A 14,517-nucleotide genomic window follows, 5' to 3' on the forward strand; every position below is an offset into this window, starting at 1 on the left:
ACCCTCACCGCCAACGCCAAGGAGATTATGTCTGAATTTGTAGACTATTACACTTCCCTGTACTCTAAACAACCTATCCATATAGAAGCCAAGCGTGCCTTTTGGGATGCAGTAAAACTCCCCACTCTTACAGAAGAGCAGTCTTCCCTGTTAAATTCTCCTATAAGTCCCCAGGAGGTTCTCAGGGCCATACGACAAAGCAAACTGGGTAAAGCAGCAGGCCCGGATGGGTTACCTGCAGAATATATTAAGTTACTGGAGGAGGAATTAGCACCAATTCTCTCATCCTTGTATTCTGCTTACCTGGCGGGCACTGAACAACTAAATGATAGATTCTCTGAGGCTAATATCTGTCTCCTTTTGAAACCTGATAGAGATCCCACTCAGACTTCTTCATATCGCCCAATCTCCCTATTAAATGGGGACTATAAACTCCTAACAAAAATCTTAGCGGACAGGTTGGCAAAGGTTCTTCCACATATAGTTCATGCAGATCAAACGGGTTTTGTAAAGGGCAGATCCTCAGTTATTAACATTAGAAAGACTCTTGGTTTTTTTTCTTTTGGTCTTAAGACCACTCAGGGTAGTTTTAAATACTTAGGCATATGGATACATGTTAACCCACATATGTTATACTCTTTGAATCTCGCTGGGACTATAGGTGACATCAAGCAAATGCTGCTGAGTTGGATGAAACTCCCCCTCTCTCTTTCGGGTAGGGTACACCTTTTTAAAATGGTGGCCCTGCCCAAACTTCTTTATCCATTACAGATGTTGCCTCTTCTCCTCACTCAAAAGGATGCGACATCTTTGCAAACTGCCATTGGAAACTTTGTCTGGCAGGGCAAAAAACATAGAATAGGCAGGACTCCCTTGTCAATGACAGTGGGAGGAGGAGGGCTCCGTCTTCCTAATATAATATGGTATAACTGGGCGGCTCTCTCTAGATTTGCATTGGACTGGCTGGTAGGGAAAAACTATTATACTGTCCCTGACCTAGAGTCTAACATCATTAAACCACTGCATTTAGCTTATCTGCCTCATGCACATTTGAAATCTCTATCCCCGTTCATTCAAAACCATATATTGTTTAGGGATCCTCTAAGAGCCTGGACCAAGATTTGTAGACTCTGGGGTATACAACGTTCAGCTAGTAAATATCTCCCGATCCAGGGTAATTTGGACTTCCTCCCCGGGTACACCACGCAAGCATTTCAGACATGGCAACAATTACAACTCACACGACTGCATCAACTTTTCCGACCTCTGACTCTAGAAATACTGCCCTTCCAAGACCTAAAATCGCGTTATAACCTCCCGTACACACACAAGTTTGCATATTTTCAGTGCCGACACTACGTATCCACCTTGATTTCAGAGGGACTCCTCTCTGTAGAAGCCTCCAATTTAGATACATTGAGTGCGCTGGCGAAGTTAGGCCCTCTGAGGCTGTCACATACATATAACTTACTGATCCGTCACTCTAAGGATCATGTGCTTCATGGCATGGTATCAAAGTGGTCCCATTTTGGGGAGCTAGAGATTGACCCGGTATTGATTACCACGAGTTTCGAGAGGGCACACCAAAGCACTATCTCTGCAAAATTGAGGGAATCACACCTGAAATTCTTACATCAAGCTTACATCACTCCTGGCCTAAGGGCTAAATGGGTTGGAAGAGCACTCAACTCCTGTAGTAAATGCCGCCTTGAATCTCCTGATTGGGTACACCTACTCTGGAGTTGCCCTAAAATACAAAAATTTTGGCAAAAAATTGCGTACAGAGTATCCAAATTAACTAAACAAACTGTGTCCCTATCGGCACAACATGTGATCTTTCTGACACCTAGAGATCAGACATACAGGGAGTGCAGAATTATTAGGCAAATTAGTATTTTGACCACATCATCCTCTTTATGCATTTTGTCTTACTCCAAGCTGTATAGGCTCAAAAGCCTACTACCAATTAAGCATATTAGGTGATGTGCATCTCTGTAATGAGAAGGGGTGTGGTCTAATGACATCAACACCCTATATCAGGTGTGCATAATTATTAGGCAACTTCCTTTCCTTTGGCAAAATGGGTCAAAAGAAGGACTTGACAGGCTCAGAAAAGTAAAAAATAATGAGATATCTTGCAGAGGGATGCAGCACTCTTAAAATTGCAAAGCTTCTGAAGCGTGATCATCGAACAATCAAGCGTTTCATTCAAAATAGTCAACAGGGTCGCAAGAAGCGTGTGGAAAAACCAAGGCGCAAAATAACTGCCCATGAACTGAGAAAAGTCAAGCGTGCAGCTGCCAAGATGCCACTTGCCACCAATTTGGCCATATTTCAGAGCTGCAACATCACTGGAGTGCCCAAAACACAAGGTGTGCAATACTCAGAGACATGGCCAAGGTAAGAAAGGCTGAAAGACGACCACCACTGAACAAGACACACAAGCTGAAACGTTAAGACTGGGCCAAGAAATATCTCAAGACTGATTTTTCTAAGGTTTTATGGACTGATGAAATGAGAGTGAGTCTTGATGGGCCAGATGGATGGGCCCATGGCTGGATTGGTAAAGGGCAGAGAGCTCCAGTCCGACTCAGACGCCAGCAAGGTGGAGGTGGAGTACTGGTTTGGGCTGGTATCATCAAAGATGAGCTTGTGGGGCCTTTTCGGGTTGAGGATGGAGTCAAGCTCAACTCCCAGTCCTACTGCCAGTTTCTGGAAGACACCTTCTTCAAGCTGTGGTACAGGAAGAAGTCTGCATCCTTCAAGAAAAACATGATTTTCATGCAGGACAATGCTCCATCACACGCATCCAAGTACTCCAAGGGAAGAAAGGGTATAAAAGAAGAAAATCTAATGACATGGCCTCCTTGTTAACCTGATCTGAAGCCCATTGAGAACCTGTGGTCCATCATCAAATGTGAGATTTACAAGGAGGGAAAACAGTACACCTCTCTGAACAGTGTCTGGGAGGCTGTGGTTGCTGCTGCACGCAATGTTGATGGCGAACAGATCAAAACACTGACAGAATCCATGGATGGCAGGCTTTTGAGTGTCCTTGCAAAGAAAGGTGGCTATATTGGTCACTGATTTGTTTTTGTTTTGTTTTTGAATGTCAGAAATGTATATTTGTGAATGTTGAGATGTTATATTGGTTTCACTGGTAAAAATAAATAATTGAAATGGGTATATATTTGTTTTTCGTTAAGTTGCCTAATAATTATGCACAGTAATAGTCACCTGCACACACAGATATCCCCCTAAAATAGCTATAACTAAAAACAAACTAAAAACTACTTCCAAAACTATTCAGCTTTGATATTAATGAGTTTTTTGGGTTCATTGAGAACATGGTTGTTGTTCAATAATAAAATTAATCCTCAAAAATTCAACTTACCTAATAATTCTGCACTCCCAGTACAAGCACAACTCTTAGCTGATATGTTTCCTTTCTCGATTTCTCCTCTTTTTCTTTGGTTGATTGTAAAAAATGTTCTTAGAAAAAAGTTGAGTCCCAGGACATACATGATGATCACATATACTTATTGTATTCCTTTGCTGGTATGCTTTGATATAACATGCTCTGAAAACAGTTTTGTTCTGCAGGTGAACACTTTGTCACACCTGCATTATTATGACTGCATTTACCATGTATGACTCGGATTCTTTTCTATAAATAAAGTTTTAAAAAAAAAAAAAAAGGGCCTTTTGCGGGGCATTGCCCCAAAGAAATCAGCTCTTTTACCTGTAAAAAATAATACAAATACCCCCCCCCAACATTTAGCTCTATTGCTGCCCAAACCCTAATCTAAAGCTAAAACCCACTCAATAAACCCTTAAAAAAAACTAACACTAACCCCCGAAGATCCACTTACAGTTTTGAAGAGCCAACATCCATCCTCAACGAAGCCAGGAGAAGTCCTCAATGAAGTGGCAAGAAGTCCTCAACGAAGCCGGGAGAAGTCTTCATCCAAGCCGAGAGAAGTGGTCCTCCAGATGGGCAGAAGTCTTCATCCAGACGGCATCTTCTATCTTCATCCTTCCGACGCGGAGCGGCTCCATCTTCAAGACATCCAACGCGGAGCATCCTCTTTGTTCAACGTCTTCTTGAACAATGAATGTTCCTTTAAATGACATCATCCAAGATGGCGTCCCTTAGATTCCGATTGGCTGATAGAATTCTTTTAGCCAATTGGAATTAAGGTTGAAATCAGCCAATAGGATTGAGCTTTCATCCTATTGGCTGATCCAATCAGTCAATAGAATGCAAGCTCAATCCTATTGGCTGATTGGATCAGCCAATAGGATGAAAGCTCAATCCTATTGGCTGATTGCAACAGCCAATAGGATTTTTTCAACCTTAAAGGGACAGTCAACCATAGAATTGTTATTGTTTTAAAAGATAGATAATCCCTTTATTACTCATTCCCCAGTTTTGCATAACCAACACAGTTATATTAATGTACTTTTTACCTTTGTGATTACCTTGTATCTAGGAACCTTCTTCCAGCCCCCTGATCACATGACTGTGACTGTTTATTATCTATTGTCTTAAATTTAGCATTGTATTGTGCTAGATCTTAAATAACTTTCTGTGCCTAAGGCTTAGAAATTAGCATATGAGCCTACCTATGTTTAGTTTAAACTAAGAATACCAAGAGAAAAAAGCAAATTTGATGATAAAAGTAAATTGGAAAGTTGATTAAAATTAAAAGTCCTATCTGAATAATGAAAGTTTAATTTATACTTGACTGTCCCTTTAATTCTGATTGGCTGATAGAATTCTATCAGCCAATCGGAATCTAAGGGACGCCATCTTGGATGACGTTATTTAAAGGAACATTCATTGTTCAAGAAGACGTCGAACGAAGAGGATGCTCCGCGTCGGATGTCTTGAAGAGGATGCTCTGCGTCGGAAGGATGAAGATAGAAGATGCCGTCTGGGTGAAGACTTCTGCGGGCTTGGATGAAGACTTCTGAAGGCTTCAATGAGGACTTCTCCCGGCTCCTTTGAGGATGGATGTCGGATCTTCAAAACTGTAAGTGGATCTTTAGCCTAAAGGGGTTAGTGTTAGGTTTTATTAAAGGTTTATTGGGTGGGTTTTAGTTTTAGATTAGGGTTTGGGCAGCAATAGCGCTAAATGCCCTTTTAAGGGCAATGCCCATCCAAATGCCCTTTTCAGGGCAATGGGGAGCTTAGGTTTTTTAGATAGGGTTTTATTTGGGGGGTTTGGTTGTGTGGGTGGTGGGTTTTACTGTTGGGGGGTATTTGTATTTTTTATTTACAGGTAAAAGAGCTGATTTCTTTGGGGCAATGCCCCGTAAAAGGCCCTTTTAAGGGCTATTTGTAGTTTATTGTAGGTTAGGTTTTTTTTTATTTTGGGGGGCTTTTTTATTTTCATAGGGCTATTAGATTAGGTGTAATTACTTTAAATCTTTGATAATTTATTTTTTATTTTGTGTAACTTTTGGTTTAATTTTTTTTGTAACTTAGTGTTTGTTATTTTTTGTAACTTAGTTTTTTGTAACTTTGTAATTTTTTATTGTAAATTTAAATTATTTGAGTAGGGTTAGGTTTTTAAATATATAATATATTTAATTTAATTTGTAGTTTAATGTAATTTTAGTATAACAGTTAGGGTAGATTAATTATTAGTTTAATATAGTTTAATGTAATTTTAGTATAATAGTTAGGGTAGGTTAATTAATAGTTTAATACAGTTTAATGTAATTTTAGTATAACAGTTAGGGTAGATTAATTATTAGTTTAATATAGTTTAATATAGTTTAATTTAAATCTAAAGGTAAGTTTAAATTTATTATAAGATAGGGATGAGTTAATATTTAATATAAAGTTAGCGGGTTGTTAGGTTTAGGGGTTAATAGGTTAATTTAGTTTATGGCAATGTGGAGGGCTGGCGATTTAGGGGTTAATAGGTTTAATAAGTGGTAGTGATGTGGGAGGCCAGAGGTTTAGGGGTTAATACCTTTAGTTAGTTGCGGCGGGGTCCGGGAGCGGCGGAATAGGGGTTAATAATTGCATTAGAGTTGCGGTGGGCTCCGGGAGCAGCGGGATAAGGGTTAATAACTTTATTTAGTTGCGGTGGTGTCGGGGAGCGGCGGGATATGGGTTAAACAGTTTAGTATAGTGGTGGTGCTTAGTGACAGTATTTAAATAAAGCTGTGAAAAAGCCGAAGAGCAGCGAGATCGATGACTGTTTAGTTAACAACAGTCCGCTGCTCATCGCCCCGTACTTGGTGCGCTGCTTTTTGACAGCTTTTTATATAAATATGGAGAACGTATTCAGGTTCGCAGCCGCGATGTTAGGCGATGTCAGGCGAGCGTATTGGTGCCGTCAAATGCAAGTAATTTGACGGCTTGATAAGTAGGCCTCATAGGCTCATGAAAAAACCTTGATTCCTTTATTAAATAGTGGACATCTGGAAACTCAAGTCCCTTTAAATGGTTAAAAATACAATTATTATATGCGCTCATTTAACATAATACCGTGTTAAACAACATGCAAGTTTAAGTTATTTTACATATTGTGCACAATTCTAATTCAGCCACTATTAAAAAAGCATGTGTCAGTAGATAGTGGCTCCTTTGACTTTAGTTGTAATAGAATCCCCTTTCTATTTTATGACAGCAACTCATCATAATGGTCATAATGACTAATGATAAGGAGCTTATTTTTTGGCCTTGGCAAACCAGGCTTGCCTAGGGCAGCAGGATTTAGCGCACATTTTGAGGGGCAGTTCTATGGCAAGGGTGGATGCTGTAGACAGGCAAAATTATAAAACTATTAACACTCAAATGACACTAGTGACAGTTCAGCGCTGCCATAGTGCAGCATGTCATGTTAAGAGCACTGTTACAATCTACAGCACATGGTTTATCTGGAATAAAGTTGCTTAATTTCTAAGTACAAAGTAGATGTGTCCATTCAGATTCAGATGTATCATTCATTATGCTCTGGTTTTTGCATTTGTTTTAAAAGGTAAAACAAGAATGAATGAAGGAACGAATGATCCAAAAAATTAGTTTAGATAGATTACAACATGAGATTAAATATGTGGATACTGTTAAATAAAGGGTGAAAATATAAACAAGTGCATTGGAGCCCTTTGCAATTAAAGGGACATGAACCCACAATTTTGCTTTCATGATTCAGATAGAGCATGTAATTTTAAGCAACTTTCTAATTTACTCCTATTATCAATTTTTCTTCGTTCTCTTGCTATCTTTATTTGAAAAAGAAGGCATCTAAGCTTTTTTTTTCTTGATTAGTCCACTGGACAGAACTTTTTTTATTGGTGGATGAATTTATCCACCAATCAGCAAGGACAACCCAGGTTGTTCACCAAAAATGGGCCGGCATCTAAACTTATATTCTTGCATTTCAAATAAAGATACCAAGAGAATAAAGAAGATTTGATAATAGGAGTAAATTAGAAAGTTGTTTAAAATTTCATGCCCTATCTAAATTACGAAAGAAAATTTTGAGGGGCAGTTCTATGGCAAGGGTGGATGCTGTAGACAGGCAAAATTATAAAACCATTAACACTCAAATGACACTAGTGACAGTTCAGCGCTGCCATAGTGCAGCATGTCATGTTAAGAGCACTGTTACAATCTACAGCACATGGTTTATCTGGAATAAAGTTGCTTAATTTCTAAGTACAAAGTAGATGTGTCCATTCAGATTCAGATGTATCATTCATTATGCTCTGGTTTTTGCATTTGTTTTAAAAGGTAAAACAAGAGTCTCCTTGAATGAATGAATGAATGAATGAAGGAACGAATGATCCAAAAAATTAGTTTAGATAGATTACAACATGAGATTAAATATGTGGATACTGTTAAATAAAGGGTGAAAATACACATTTTTGTGACTTTAGTTCACTTGGGAAAAATGAGACAAAAGTAAAAGGTTACAAAATTATTTTTATGGGAAATAAATACATTTCTGTCAAATATACTATAGTAAGTTATACTAACAATGGGCCAGATTACAAGTGAAGCACAAACGTTTGTGCCCGAGCGATAAGGGGTTCATCGCAGGTGTTTGCCCTCATCAGGCTTAACACTGGTATTATAAATTAAAAGTGAATGTGATCACTTGAGCGCAATCGAGATTTACTCTAGAATGATTACCGTGACTTCAGAGCTCTGGTTTTAAGAAACATAAAATTTGCACAAAACACATCACAAAGACATTACAAAGTACAGTTACACTCATAATAACACCATCTAATAAAAATTATTGAAAAAAAATATTGTACACAAAAGTTATAAAGGCTCAAAGATATGAGATCTCAGGTGTTAGAAAAAAAAAAAAGGCAGCCAAAGGGCATTAACATAGACGTACATCTTTTAAACATGTTTATGTATGTATGTGTACATTTATATATATTGTCACACCGCTCGTCACTTGTGGCCGTTGCCACAGACGCTCTCGGCTTTCTCCGGGTTACCAAGGCCTTTGCTATGGACTTGGCGGTTTCTTCTGCGCTCAGCCTTGACGTCATCGCTGCACGCCGGGTCTTCCGATGCCAGTTCGGATTAGTTGTCTCCTCCTTGGTGCAAATCTACACCTATGTAAGTACCTTAGTTACTTACATTCTCTGCCCAAGCATAGGTGTTACTTTGTGTGCTCCTGGGTGCTGTGTACTTGAATTGCTGGATTGCCTAATTGATACTGAACTCTACCTGTCTGACCACTCTGCTTGCTTAACCTCTGAATTGCTGGATTGCCTAATTGATACTGAACTCTACCTGTCTGCCACTCTGCTTGCTTAACCTCTGGATTGCCTAATTGATACTAAACTCTGCCTGTCTAACCACTCTGCTTGCTTAACCTCTGAATTGCTGGATTGTCTTACCATTGCTGAACTCTGCCTGTCTGACCACTCTGCTTGCTTAACCTCTGAATTGCTGGATTGCCTAATTGATACTGAACTCTACCTGTCTGACCACTCTGCTTGCTTAAAACCTTAATTGCTGGATTTACCTAATTGATACTGAACTCTACCTGTCTGACCCCTCGGCTTGCTTAACCCCTGAATTGCTGGATTGCCTAATTGATACTGAACTCTGCCTGTCTGACCAATCTGTTTGCTTAACCCCTGAATTGCTGGATTGGTTAATTGATAATGAACTCTGCCTGTCTGACCAACCTGTTTGCTTAACTCCTGAATTGCTTGATTGGCTATTTGATAATGAGCTATGCCTGTCTGACCACTTTGCTTGCTTAACCCCTGAATTGCTGAATTGCCTTACCATTGCTGAACTCTGCCTGTCTGACCATTCTATTGGTTTACCCCTGAACTGTTATACTGCTGGATATCCTTTGTTGATGATACTTGCCTGTTCCTGACTATTCTATTGGTTTACCCCTGAACTGCTATTCTGCTGGATTGCCTTCCTGTTGTCCCTGCCTGTCTTGAGCATTCTCTGCCTTCATCTTATTGCTGTGAAGGATTACCCTGCCTACCGTGAGTACTGCTTACCTCATTTCATAAACTTTCGATGTTCTGGGATATTTCCTATCATTTCACTTGACGCCGGGATAAGAAGACTACTGGCCAAGTTTGGTCTGATAGAGGAATATCCCATGAGCATTACATATATAGACATATAAACAAGTGCATTGGAGCCCTTTGCAATTAAAGGGACAATGAACCCACAATTTTGCTTTCATGATTCAGATAGAGCATGTAATTTTAAGCAACTTTCTAATTTACTCCTATTATCAATTTTTCTTCGTTCTCTTGCCAGGTTGTTCACCAAAAATGGGCCGGCATCTAAACTTATATTCTTGCATTTCAAATAAAGATACCAAGAGAATAAAGAAGATTTGATAATAGGAGTAAATTAGAAAGTTGTTTAAAATTTCATGCCCTATCTAAATTCCGAAAGAAAATTTTTGGGTTCAGTGTCCCTTTAAGTAGATGAAAACATGTAAAAATATATTTATGCAATATTCATTTTTAATAAAGGTTTTAACTATGTATTTACTATAAATATTTCACATTCCAATGTTCTGCAAATAGCAGAATATGTTCTTTGTATTTCTAAAAAGAAATTGCTATATATCTGTATATATCTATACCTATATATAATTAATTATATATATATATATATATATATATATATATATATATATATATATATATATATATATATAGTACCAAAATAGAATCAGATATTTATATTTATATATGAATATTTATTTATGAATAAATAGAACATATTCCTGTATGTGAAGAACATTGGAATGTGAAAAATTCATATTTTCATGTCAGGTTAGCGCACGTGTAAATATGCGATCATGTTTGCACAACGGTGGGGTATTTTTTTCTCCATTGACTTCTATTGGGGAATACGTGAACACACACACAGTATTCTAACTTTGACTTTTTGCACTTGTCGGGTTAGCGTGAGAGCGAAAACAGTTTACTTTCAACTCGTAATATAAGCGCAACCCCGTGAGCACCAAAAGTTTAATTCTACCGCAATTAACGCTCGAGTGGGAGAAATAATTTGCGCTTCACTCGTAATCTGGCCCATTATATTTAAAGGTTAAAGGGACATAAAACTCAATTTTTTTTATTTCATGATTTGGGCAGGGCATACAATTTAAAACAACTCATTTACTTATTTTATCAAATTTGCATCATTCTTTTGGTAACCTTTGTTGAAGGAGCAGCAATACACTGGAGCTGGCTGAACACATCAGGTGAGCCAATCACAAAAGGCTCCTGAGCCTACCTTGGTATGCTTTAAACAAAGGATGCAAAGAGAACAAATCAAATTAGAGAATAGAGGTAAATTGGAAAGCTGTTTAAAATTGCATGCTCTATCTGAAGCATGAAAGAAAAAATGGGTTTATGTCCCTTTAATTATGATGATATACTTCTTGTATGTAAAGGGTCTTTTTAACTATTATTGTATTGATTTAATTAGCATAAAAACTGCTCTATACAGAAGAAACCAAATAAGGGCCTCTTCTGCTATCTGGATGCCACATTATCATTTCTCTTTGGCTTAATGACAATACTGGTTGAGCAAGTTCCTGTAGTAAAAACAACGTAACGCTGTATTCGCTCACGTACGCTGAGCAAACAGAATATGACAGGGCTCATTACCAAGGAATAAATCTGTTTGTTCCAAATATTACACACATACCTTTTAACTTAACACATGACACTCGGAACATTATAGTGCAGCTAAACATAACTCAGGGTGTACTCATTTTTAATCATCTGACTCATCAAATCAGAGCTACTATTAATTGCCTTGGCGATCACTACACATAAACTAGATTATAAAGGTTACTAGGCAACCAACTGATACATTTATGCTCACACAACCAAACCTTTTATAGAGCACACGTGATAAGACACATTCTACGATGAAGATGGTGTTCTAAATGCAAATAGTGTTTAATAGTCTATGTTTCAATTTCTAAAAAATCTAAAATGAAAGGGCCATAATGCTGAGAAAAAAAAATATTCTCGAACTTGTTCATGTCATTTTAACACTAGCTATGGATCCACAAAGGGGTTAAATACATAGCTAAAGTACTGCTCAGGGTGGAAACTACTGGTCACTTAAAGGGACAATCTAAACCAGAATTTTTATTGTTTTAAAAGATAGATAATCTCTTTATTACCCATTCCCCAGTTTTGCATAACCAACACAGTTATATTAATACTAGTCCTAAAGCCCGTTCACACGGGCCATTTTTTGCAGGGTACAGCAGTCCCAACCCTTGCGCTCTCTCCCTGCCCCTCTCTTTTGCTCTCTCTCTCCCCCTCTGTTTTGAGATCTCTCTCCCCCCTCTCTTTTGCGCTCTCTCTCCCCCCTCTTTTGTGCTCTCTCTCTCCCCTCTCTTTTGAGCTTTCTCTCTCCCCCCTCTCTTTTGCGCTCTCTCTCCCCCTCTCTTTTGCGCTCTCTCTCTCCCCCCCTCTTTTGCGCTCTCTCTATCCCCCCTCTTTTGCGCTCTCTCTATCCCATCCTCTTTTGCGCACTCTCTCTCCCCCCCTCTTTTGCGCTCTCTCCCCTCTATCGCTCTCTCTCTCTCCCCTCTATCGCTCTCTCTCTCTCCCCTCTATCGCTCTCTCTCTCTCCCCTCTATCTCTCTCTCTCTCCCCCCTCTCTCTCTCTCTCTCCCCCCTCTCTCTCTCTCCCCCTCTCTCTCTTTCTCCCCTCTCTCTCTCCCCCTCTCTCTCTCCCCTCTCTCTCTCTCTCTCTCTCTCCCCCTCTCTCTCTCCCCCTTTCTCTCTCTCTCCCCTCTCTCTCTCCCTCCCCCTCCCCTCTCTCTCTCCCCCTCCCCTCTCTCTCTCCCTCCCCTCTCTCTCTCTCCCCCTCTCTCTGTCCCTCCCCTCTCTCTCTCCCTCCCCTCTCTCTCTCCCTCCCCCTCCCCTCTCTCCCTCTCCCTCATCTCTCTCCCTCCCCCTCCCCTCTCTCCCTCCCCCTCCCCTCTCTCACTCCCCCTCCCCTCTCTTTCTATTCCCCCCCTCTCTTTTGATCTCTCTGTCCCCTTTCTTTTGCTCTCCCTCCCCTTCTCTTTTGCTGTCTCTCCCCCTCTCTTTTGCTCCCTCTCTTGTGCTCCCTTTATCTCCCCTCTTGATCTCTCTCTCCCCTCTTGATCTCTCTCTCTCTCACCTTTCTTATCTTTTCCCTACCCCCTCTCTCCCCTGTTTTGAGCTCTCACTGCACAGCTTTTCACGGGCCGCCTGGCCCCGCCCCTTCACACTTGGTCACGCCCCTCACGACCCTTGCGCTCGGCCACGCCCCCTTCACGCTCGGCCACGCCCCCGGCCACGCTCGGTCACACACACTTCTGCTCACACTGCAGAGCAGAGACTTAGGGACTCTCAAAGGCCAGGTGTGTTTGTCCTCGTGCTGTGCTGTCTACTGCGCATGACAGCTTCGGACAAACACACTTGGCCTTTTATTATATAGGATACTTTTCTCTTGTAAGATGTATCAAGTCCACGGATTCATCCTTTACTTGTGGGATATTCTCCTTCCCAACAGGAAGTGGCAAAGAGAGCACACAGCAGAGCTGTCCATATAGCTCCCCCTCTAGCTCCACCCCCAGTCATTCTCTTTGCCGACTCTAAGCAATCGAAAGGGTAAAGTGAATGTGGTGTAAAAAATGTAGTTTTCAGTTTCTACAAGCAAGAGTTTGTTATTTTAAATGGTACCGGTGTGTACTATTTACTCTCTAGCAGAAAGGAGATGAAGATTTCTGCAGGGAGGAAGATGATTTTAGCATGTTGTAACTAAAATCCACTGTTGTTCACACAAAGGACTGAGGAGTGCAAGAAAACTTCAGTTAAGGGGAACGGTTTGCAGGTTAGGCTGCAATAAGGTATGTTCAGTCATTTATTTCTAGACAAGACTGTGATAATGCTAGAAAAGACTGATAATATCCCCATGAGGGAAGGGTAAGCTGTATTCAGAGACTAAGTATGGAATTTCAAGCTTACATAACAGGGCTAGTTTATGCTGGTTGACACTACTTTCAAGGCAAACGGTTTTTATTGAAAATATCGTTTTTTTGAGACACTTTGAAGGTTCCTTTGGGTTTCTTTCAGGGGTTGTTACCCACATGGCTATTATTAAAACACTTGGGAGTGTTTCTTTAGGCCTCACAAGCATCGTAGTGAGGTGGGAGGGGCCTAATTTCATGCCTCAGATGCGCAGTTATATTTGACTAGAAGTTCAGGCTGTTTCACATGGAGGGTCCTGCTGCAGTTTGAGGGCCTATAAGAAGCTTTTTCCCCACAAATCTGGTTCCTAAGGGCAGGTAGGGCCACAGCAGGTGCTGAACGTTTTTTAACCGTTTTTTTGGCTTACTGTCGATCCGGTTTTGGCATTAAGGGGTTAATCGTTTTTATTGCTAGTGGTGCAATCTTACTAATGCTTTAGGTACATACTGTCAAAATTTCGAAATGTTTGCTGCATTTTTTCACTGTTTTGCAAAATTGTGTGCCTTTTTTATCTCTTAAAGGCACAGTAATGTTTTTTTCAAAGTGTGTTTTTACTTGATTAAAGTGATTTCCAAGCTTGCTTGTTTTACTACTAGTCTGTTAAACATGTCTGACGCCAAGGAAAATCCTTGTTAAATGTGTTTAGAAGCCATGGTGGAAACCCCTCTCAGAATGTGTCCCACTTGTACTGATATGTCTATACACTTTAAAGAACATATTGTTGCACTTAAAAATGTGGCCCAAGATGATTCTCAGACAGAAGGTAACGAGGTTAGCCCGTCAACCTCTCCCCAAGTGTCACAACCAGTTACGCCCGCTCAAGCAACGCCTAGCACCTCTAGTGCGTCTAACTCTTTTACCTTGCAAGACTTGGCGGCAGTTATGAATAATACCCTCTCAGAGTTCTTATCTAAACTGCCCGTGTTACCTGCAAAGCGTGATAGCTCTGTTTTATACCTTCACAACGCTCTGAAGCTGGGGTGAGGGAGGTACTGTCTGAGGGAGAAATTTCCG

The sequence above is a fragment of the Bombina bombina genome, chromosome 8, assembly GCF_027579735.1.
Source record: "Bombina bombina isolate aBomBom1 chromosome 8, aBomBom1.pri, whole genome shotgun sequence".
Lineage (NCBI taxonomy): Eukaryota > Metazoa > Chordata > Amphibia > Anura > Bombinatoridae > Bombina > Bombina bombina.